We start from the raw sequence: 10,012 nt of genomic DNA on the forward strand, positions 1-10,012 counted from the left end.
TCCGATTCTCGCACAACCGTAGTCTGCCTCGTCGAATCAAACAACGGTCCCAGATTCCGACTTCCGTTCCGTAGAGACCCAAAAGCTAGATGGAGGCTCGCAAGAAAGAGAGTCGGCGCATAGCAATCGGGTTTCTCGAACGTTTAGGGACCGAGCTCACTTGCGGATAGGGCAAAATCCGCCAAGCAACCCAAAAGCTAGACGGGGGCTCGAATCGAATCGCCTAGGCGGCCACAACAACGACGTGTTGGATCGACTACCAGTGCCAAACCATCAGCAAGACTAGTCTGTGTCGAGGCCGGATAGAGATTCTCAGAGAGCGCCCGCATAGCATTTAGGAGACCTGCCGCGTCCCTCACACTCGACAAATGGTGGTGCACGTTATAAATCCGAGCGATCCCAACCCTTTCAAGCACCAACATCGGTCGAGATAGAGGGGCACGGAGGGGGCTGCGTGAGACAACACAGTCCCCTATATAAGTTATTTGTCCGATTCTCACACCATCCGAAGAATGGTCATCAAATCGGACAACAGCCCAAACTTCCGACTTCCGTCCCAGAAAGCCCAAGAGCTATCTAAAACGTTCATGGCCGGAACTCGATCGCGGCTATACCAGTCCGCCAAGCAACCCAAAAGCTAGACTGGAGCTCTAGTCGAATCACCTCTGTGGCATTGCAAGGACGTGTTGAGCGACTACCATTGCCGAACCATTCCGCAGGTCGAGTCCATACCAAGGCCGCATAGAGATTCACGATGAGCTCCTGCATAGCAATCAGGAGACTTGCCGGTGTCCATCACAATCGATAAATCCTGGTGCAAGATTTTTGCATCCGAGCGCTCCAACCAGTCGAGCACCAGCATCAATCGACATAAACGGGCGACGGGGGGAGGATGCTCGAGAACACTACCTCCCCTATATAAGTTATTTGTCCGATTCTCAAGCAGCCGAAGTCTGGTCATCGAATCGGGTCAAAGACCACAACTTCCGACTTTACCCACAATGCAAGTCATCGAATCGAACATCGGCCCCCGAGTCGGACTCCATGCGTATGTCAGGTCATCGGACCCAAATTCCGCCTTCCTGCGCATGGCGGGCCATCAATATCAACTCGGTCATCGGACCCAAACTCCGCCTTTTTGCGTATGGCACGCCTTCAAATCGGTCATCGGACCCAAATTCCGCCTTCCTGTGCATGGCGGGCCATCAACATCAACTCGGTCATCGGACCCAAATTCCGCCTTTCTGCGCATGGCACGCCATCAACTCGGTCATCGGACCCAAATTCCGCCTTCCTGCGCATGGCAGGTCATCGGACACAAATTCAGACCTCGCCAATATGCCTACGTATCGAATCGGTCATCGGACCCAACTTCCGACTTCATCCATACTGTAGGGTCTTTGAGGTTGGCGCGGTGCGCTCAACCCAGGGAGTCGAACCATCGAAGGCATACACCTCCCCTATATAAGCTATTTGTCCGATTCCCACACCTGTGTAGTTTGCACCTCTGACCAGGACATCGACCCCAACTTCCGAACTCGACTGCAACGACGGCACCAGCGCCTTGGTGCGCACCTTGCGACGCACAGTCCCAACATTCGCCTTCCTGCACATGCAGGTCATCGGACCCAAATTCCGACCTCGCGAGTATGCCTACATATCGAATCGGTCATCGGACCCAACTTCCGACTTCATCCATACCGTAGGGTCTTTGAGGTTGGCGCGGTGCGCTCAACCCGGGGAGTCGACCCCAACGAAGCATACACCTCCCCTATATAAGCTATTTGTCCGATTCCCCACACCTGTGTAGTTTGCACCTCCGATCAAGACATCGACCCAACTTCCGACTCGCCTCCAACGACCGAACCAGCGCCTTGGTGCGCACCTTGCAACGCACAGTGCCAACATTCGCCTTCCTGCACGTGGCAGGTCATCGGACCCAAATTCCGACCTCGCGAGTATGCCTACATATCGAATCGGTCATCGGACCCAACTTCCCGACTTCATCCATACCGTATGGGTCTTTGAGGTTGGCGCGGTGCGCTCAACCCGGGGGAGTCGACCCAACGAAGCATACACCTCCCCTATATAAGCTATTTGTCCGATTCCCACACCTGTGTAGCTTGCACCTCCGATCAGGACATCGACCCCAACTTCCGAACTCGACTAAAAAGACCGCACCAGCGCCTTGGTGTGCACCTTGCAACGCACAGTGTCAACATTCGCCTTCCTGCACATGGACAGGTCATCGGACCCAAATTCCGACCTCATGAGCATACCTACTAATCGAATCGGTCATCGAACCCAACTTCCGACTTCATCCATACCGTAGGGTCTTTGAGGTTGGCGCGGTGCGCTCAACCTGGGGAGTCGACCCATCGAAGCATACACCTCCCCTATATAAGCTATTTGTCCGATTCCGACACCTGTGTAGTTTGCACCTCCGCTCAGGACATCGACCCCAACTCCGAACTCGCCTGCAACGGACCGAACCAGCGCCTTGGTGCGCACCAAAAGTGCGCACTTTTGGAGGGCACTTTTGTGCGCTCAAAGGTGCGCACTTTTGGAGGGCACTTTTCTGCGCTCCAAAGGTGCGCACTTTTGGAGGGCACTTTTTGGAGGCACTTTTCTGCGCTCCAAAGGTGCGCACTTTTGGAGGGCACTTTTTGGAGGGCACTTTTCTGCGCTCCAAAGGTGCGCACTTTTGGAGGGCACTTTTTGGAGGGCACTTTTCTGCGCTCCAAGGTGCGCACTTTTGGAGGGCACTTTTTGGAGGGCACTTTCTGCGCTCCAAAGGTGCGCACTTTTGGAGGGCACTTTTTGGAGGGCACTTTTCTGCGCTCCAAAGGTGCGCACTTTTGGAGGGCACTTTTTGGAGGGCACTTTTCTGCGCTCCAAAGGTGCGCACTTTTGGAGGGCACTTTTTGGAGGGCACTTTTCTGCGCTCCAAAGGTGCGCACTTTTGGAGGGCACTTTTTGGAGGGCACTTTTCTGCGCTCCAAAGGTGCGCACTTTTGGAGGGCACTTTTTGGAGGGCACTTTTCTGCGCTCCAAAGGTGCGCACTTTTGGAGGGCACTTTTTGGAGGGCACTTTTCTGCGCTCCAAAGGTGCGCACTTTTGGAGGGCACTTTTTGGAGGGCACTTTTCTGCGCTCCAAAGGTGCGCACTTTTGGAGGGCACTTTTGTGCACTCCAAAGGTGCGCACTTTTGGAGGGCACTTTTCCTGTGCTCCAAAGGGTGCACACCTAGGTGAGCACCTTCGACCACACCTTGTAGCACACCAAACTCTGACTTTCGACTTCATCCGCAATGCAGGGTCTTTGAGGTTGGCGCAATGCGCACAACCAGGGGAGTCGACCCATCAAACCCAACACCTCCCCTATATAAGCTATTTGTCTGATTCTCATACATGCGTAGCCTGCAGGAGCAATTAGGACATCGACCCCAACTTTCGGCTTCTAAACGAAAACAAGGTCTTTGAGGTTGGTGTAATGCGAACAACTAGGGGAGTCAACCCATCAAACCCAACACCTCCCCTATATAAGCTATTTGTCTGATTCTCATACATGTGTAGTCTACAGGAGCAATTAGGACATCGACCCCAACTTTTGACTTCTTAACGAAAACAAGGTCTTTGAGGTTGACGTAATGCGCACAACCAGGGGAGTCGACCCATCAAACCCAACACCTCCCCTATATAAGCTATTTGTCCGATTCTCATACATGTGTAGCCTGCAGGAGCCATTAGGACATTGACCCCAACTTTTGACTTCTTAACGAAAACAAGTCTTTGAGGTTGGCGTAATGCGCACAACCAAGGGGAGTTGACCCATCAAACCCAACACCTCCCCTATATAAGCTATTTGTCTGATTCTCATACATGTGTAGCCTGCAACAACGATTAGGACATCCACCCCAACTTCTGAATTCGTCTGCGTTGACCGCACCAAAGGTGCACGCCTTGGTGCTCACCAAAATCCGACTTCCGACTTCTTCTGCTATGCGGGGTCTTTGAGGTTGGCGCAGTGCGCACAACCAGGGGAGTCAACCCACCGAATGCAACACCTCCCCTATATAAGCTATTTGTCTGATTCTCATACATGCGTAGACTGCAGCAATGATTAGGACATCCACCCCAACTTTTGACTTCTTAAACAAGACAGGGTCTTTGAAGTTGGTGCAGTGCACACAACCAGGGGAGTCGACCCATCAAACCGCAACACCTCCCCTATATAAAGCTATTTGTCCGATTCTCATACGTGTAGTCTGCAGCAGCGATTAGGACATCGACCCCAACTTCCGAATTCGTTTGCATTGACCGCACCAAAGGTGCACGCCTTGGTGTGCACCCCTGGAGTGCACTTTGGTGCTCACCTCGGTGCACACTTTGGTGTGCACCTCGGTGTGCACCAAAGGTGCGCACCTTGGGAGCGCACCAAAGGTGTACACTTTGGAGCGCACCACATAGGGTCTTTGAGAGGTTGGCGCAGTGCGCACACCAAGGTGGGTGTTGAGGTGCGTGCCGAGGTGGGTGGGTGCTAGGGTGCGCTCCATGGTGGGTGCCAGGTGGGTGCGTGCTAGGGTGGATTCCAAAGAGGGTCATAGGGTGGGTGCCAAGGTGGGTTGGTGATATAGTGGGTTCAAAGGTGGGTACTAGGGGTGGGTTCCAAGGTGGGTCACAAGTTGGGTGCCAGGATGGCTGGGTGTTAGGTTGGGTGCCAAGGTGGGCTCCTGCGTGGGTGGGTGCTAGGGTGGGTTTCAAGGTGGACGCGAGGGCGGGTGCCAAGGTGGGTAACAAGTTGGGTGTTAGGATGGGTGAGTGCTAGAGTGGGTGCCAAGGTGGGTGGGCTAAGGTGGATGCCAAGGTGGTTCACAGGGTGGGTGGGTTCTAGGGTGAGTTCCAAGGTGGGTCACAGGTTCAGTGCTAGGGTGGGTGTCAAGGCGGGTGTCGAGGTGCCTGGGTGCTAGGGTGTGGATGCCAATGTGGGTCATAGGGGTGGGTACTAGGGTGGGCTGCAATGTGGGTGCCAAGGTGGGTAACATGCTCGGTGGGTTCTAAATTGGGTGCCAGGGTGGGTGTGCACCCACCTTGCCCGAGGTGGTGCCAAGGTGCCAGTGTGGGTGGGTGCTAAGGTGGATGCCAAGGTGGGTGAGAAGGTGGGTGATAGGTTGAGTGGTAGGATGGGTGGGTGCCAGATGGGTCACAGGGTGGGTGCAAGGGGTGGGTAGGTGCTAGGGTTGGTGTCAGGGTGGGTGGGTGCTAGGTTGGGTTCCAAGGTGGGTGCGAGGGTGAGTGTCAAGGTGGGTCACAGGTTAGGTGCTAGGATGGGGTGAGTGCTAGGGTGCAAAGGTGCCAGGGTGGGTGCTAGGATGGGTCGATGCTAGGTGAGTGGCAAGGTGGGTCCACAAGTGTCAAGGTGGGTGCCGAGGTGGGTGCCAAGTCGGCGACTGCTATGGTGGATGCCAAGGTGGGTCACGGGGTGGGTGCCAGTTGCTAGGTTGGGTTCCAAGGTGGGTGCCAACGTGGGTGCTAGGGTGCGTGGGTTAAAGGGTGTGTCACAACGTGGGTGCCAGGATGGGTGCGCACCCACACTGGCCAAGACGGGTGCGGGTGCAAGGTTGGGTTCCAAGCCGGTCACAGGCTGGGTGCTAGGATGGGTGGGTGCCAAGGTGGGCACCAGGGTGGGTGCACCCACCCTGGCCAAGGTGGGTCACGGGGGTGGGTCCTAGGGTGGGTAACGGGGTGGGTACTAAGGTGCGTGCCAAGGTGGGTCATAGGGTGGGTGCCAAGGTGGGCACCAGGGTGGGTGTGCACCAACCCTAGCCAGGGTAGGTCACGGGGTGGTTGTCGGGGTGGGCGTCAAGGAGCCAAGGTGGGTGGCAAGTACGCAAGTTGCGTGCCAAGGTGGGTGTCGGGGGTGGGTGCCAAGGATCCAAGGTGGGTGCCAAGGAACCAAGGTGGGTGTCTGGGTGGTGCCGAGGTGGGAGCCAGGGTGGGTCCCAAGGTGAGTGCAAAGGTGGGTCCAGGGTCAAGGTGAGTGCCAATGTGGGTTCCAAGGTGCAGGGTCAGGGTGAGTGCCAATGTGGGTTCAAAGGTGCTAAGTTGGGTGTCGAGGTTGGGTGCGAGGGTGGGTGGGTGCCAAGGTGTGCTAGGTGGAAGCCCGGGTGGGTCGGCATCCATGGGTGTCGAGTTGGGTGCCTGATGGGTGCTTCTTGTCAAGTTTTAGTCGTCGGGACTCATTTCGAGCCTTAGAGGTCGTTTCTTTCGTTTCTTGTCCGGTTGCCCTGTCTTCGACCTGGGAACCCAATTTTGGTCCTCGGGTCCCATTTTTTTTTGTCTCGCATCCCACTTTTGGCCTGTGGCCTTTTCGGGGTCGATTCTCGTTTTGGGCATCAGAGCATGTTTCTTCTCCTAAAACCCAATATTTGTTTATTAAGTCTCGGAACACATTTTTGTTCTCGTGGACCCATCATGGGTCTTGGAACGCATTTGTGGTCCTTGGGTCCCATTTTGCATCCCGAAACTTGTGTTTTGGTGCTTGATCCCTATTTTGGGTGCCCACCTTGCACCAAGTGCGCACCCGGGGCAAACCGAGCGCCTTGGTGCACCGGGGCAAGATCGAGCGTGCACCCGAGGCGCCCCGAACATGCACCAAGGTGCACTCGGCCCACATGTGAGCGCAGGTCGTTGCGCCCGAGGTGGTGTGTGGGCACCGCGTTGCAGACGGGACACTGCACGCACACGACGCCCCCTCCAGGTGCACGCACGTAGGCCGGGCCGGGTGCACACCCGACGCCCTAGCAAGGTGCGCGCACCCGGGCAGGGCTCACACTTGGCGAACGGGGCGCACTTCGCGAGGGAGGGTGTGCACCTCGACGGGGGTGGGTGGCCGGGGTGGATTCGCACGTGGGTCGCGGTTTGCTAAGTACACACTGCGACAAGCTCATAACGGGTGCGATCATACCAGCGTTAGTGCACCGGATCCCATCAGAACTCCGCAGTTAAGCGCGCTTGGGCCGGAGTAGTACTGGGATGGGTGACCTCCCGGGAAGTCCCGGTGTTGCACCCTTTTTTAGTTTTTCGCCGGGCGTCGCAATGCTATTTGAATAAACCTTTTGCCCGTTTGCGTTCTCGTCGGGGCCGGGCCGGGCCGGGGTGCGCTGCCCGCACTACCGCGCGCGCGGGGGCGACACCGAGCGCGCACCCGAGGCGCCCCGAGCACACAGGCCACGGTGCAACCCGGGCGTTGTGCGCGCACCCCGGTGCGCCCGAGGTGCTGCGCGCGCACCCAGGTGAAATCGGTGTGCACCTCGGCCAGTGCGCGCTCGGTCGAGTCGCGCACGTTGGCCAAGGTGCACGGTGATGTTTCTTACTCTAAGGTTCCGCACCAGACGCCCGGGACAGGTGAGCGAAGCTGGGCGGGGCCGGGTGCGCGGCCGGGGCAGGTGCACGCAGCTGGAGAGAGCTTTGGAGCACACTTCGGAGCGCACCAATGATGCGCTCCATTCAAAAGTTTCCTGAAAAGGCAAAAAAAGTTGAGATTATAGAATTTCCCACTTGAGAGATTGTAAAAAAAAAAAATTTAAAATGAAGGAAACGCGGGTGCCAAGGTGTGCGCAGCCCAGCCAAGGTGTGCGCACCAAGGCGCCCACCCTGGCGAAGGTGCACGCAAGGTGCGCACCCGAGGCAAACCGGACAATTAACCCAACTTTCGACTTCGCGCGCACCTTGGAGCGCACTTCGGAGCGCTCCTTGGTGCGCACCAATCTTGGGCACCTCGGAGTGCACCATGGCGCCCACCAAGGTGCGCACCCGGGGCAAACCGAGCTCCGACTTCGTGCGCACCTTGGAGCGCACGAAAGGTGCGCACCATGGCGCCCACCAAGGTGCGCAGCCCAGCCAAGGCGTGCGCATCAAGGTGCGCACCCTGGCGAAGGTGCGCACCCGGGGCAAACCGAGCTCCGACTTCGTGCGCACCTTGGAGCGCACAAAAGGTGCGCAACCCAGCCAAGGTGTGCGCACCCCGGTCAAACCGAGCTCCGAATCGTGCGCACCAGAGGTGCACGCCATCGTGCGCACCTTGGAGCACACTTCGGAGCCCTCCTTGGTGCGCGCCGATGTTGCGCACCTCGGAGCGCACCCGGGGAAAACAATGCAATTAACCCGACTTTCGACTTCGTGGGCACCTCGGAGCGCTCTCGGGTTCGCACCTCGGAGCACACCGAGGTGCGCACCTTTGATGCGCTGCCTTCACCAATTTCCAGAAAAGGCAAGAAAACATTGAGAAGGTGTGCGCACCGAGGTGCCCACCCTGGCGAAGGTGCACGCGAGGTGCGCACCCGGGGCAAACCGGGCTCCGACTTCGTGCACGCCGCACCTTGGAGCACACTTCGGAGCGCTCCTTGGTGCGCACCAGGGCGCGCAACCCAGCCGAGGTGCCCACCCCGGCGAAGGTGCACGCGAGGTGCGCACCCGGGGCAAACCGGGCTCCGACTTCGTGCACGCCATGGTGCCCACCGCGGCGAAGGTGCACGCGAGGTGCGCACCCGGGGCAAACCGGGCTCCGACTTCGTGCACGCCGCACCTTGGAGCACACTTCGGAGCGCTCCTTGGTGCGCACCATGGTGCCCACCAGGGCGCGCAACCCCGCCGAAGGTGCACGCGAGGTGCGCACCCGGGGCAAACCGGGCTCCGACTTCGTGCACGCCGCACCTTGGAGCACACTTCGGAGCGCTCCTTGGTGCGCACCATGGTGCCCACCAGGGCGCGCAACCCCGCCGAAGGTGCACGCGAGGTGCGCACCCGGGGCAAACCGGGCTCCGACTTCGTGCACGCCATGGTGCGCACCGCGGCGAAGGTGCGCACCCGGGGCAAACCGGGCTCCGACTTCGTGCACGCCGCACCTTGGAGCACACTTCGGAGCGCTCCTTGGTGCGCACCAGGGCGCGCAACCCAGCCGAGGTGCCCACCCCGGCGAAGGTGCACGCGAGGTGCGTACCCGGGGCAAACCGGGCTCCGACTTCGTGCACGCCGCACCTTGGAGCACACTTCGGAGCGCTCCTTGGTGCGCACCATGGTGCCCACCAGGCCGCGCAACCCAGCCAAGGTGTGCGCACCAAGGTGCACGCGAGGTGCGCACCCGGGGCAAACCGGGGTCCGACTTCGTGCACGCCGCACCTTGGAGCACACATCGGGGCGCTCCCGGGTTCGCACCGGCGTTGCGCACCGTGGTGGGCACCTCGGAGCACACCAAGGTGGGCAGCGAGGTGCGCACCTTTGATGCGATGCCTTCACTAATTTCCATAAAAGGCAAAAAAAAAACGAGATTTTAAAATTTCCGTTTTGAAAGATAGTGAGAAAAAGGGAATGCTGGTGCCATCTTGAGCCCGCCCTGGTGCGCAGCCCAGCCAAGGTGTGCGCACCAAGGTGCCCACCCTGGCGAAGGTGCGCGCCCGGGCAATTAACCCAACTTCCAACTTCGCGCGCGCCAGGGTGGGAGCGCACCCAACAACCGGGCCTGGGAAGAGCCAATGCGAGAAACCCCACCAAACGCTCTGACAAAAAAAGAGGGGGCGCTCCAGTAACCCCGCTTCGGAGCGCACCCTGGGCAAACCCAGCCAAGGTGCCCACCCCGGCCAAGGTGCAGGCGAGGTGCGCACCCGGGGCAAACCGGGCTCCGACAACGTGCACGCCGCACCTTGGAGCACACTTCGTAGCGCTCCCGGGTGCGCACCTCAGAGCACACCAAGGTGGGCAGCGAGGTGCGCACCTTTGATGCGCTGCCTTCACTAATTTCCAGAAAAGGCAAAAAAAAAAGGAGATTTTAAAATTTCCGTTTTGAAAGATAGTGAAAAAAACGGAACGCGCGTGCCATCTTGAGCCCGCCCTGGTGCGCAGCCCAGGTAAGGTGCCCACCCTGGCAAAGGTGCGCACCCGGGCAATTAACCCTACTTCCGACTTCGTGCGCGCCAGGGTGGCAACCGGGCCTCGGAAGAGCCAATGCGAGAAAC

At 58.5% G+C, this 10,012-nt stretch overlaps 1 non-coding gene across 1 annotated transcript; it reads left to right on the forward strand.

Annotated features, from left to right (window-relative positions):
* Positions 1 to 6,952: 6,952 nt before the first annotated feature.
* On the forward strand, positions 6,953 to 7,071 carry LOC131864094 (5S ribosomal RNA). Its single transcript, XR_009362985.1, has one exon. It is a non-coding gene; the product is annotated as a 5S ribosomal RNA (ribosomal RNA).
* The last annotated feature ends 2,941 nt before the right edge of the window (positions 7,072 to 10,012 follow it).

Source organism: Cryptomeria japonica, unplaced genomic scaffold (assembly GCF_030272615.1).
Source record: "Cryptomeria japonica unplaced genomic scaffold, Sugi_1.0 HiC_scaffold_76, whole genome shotgun sequence".
NCBI classification, from domain to species: domain Eukaryota; kingdom Viridiplantae; phylum Streptophyta; class Pinopsida; order Cupressales; family Cupressaceae; genus Cryptomeria; species Cryptomeria japonica.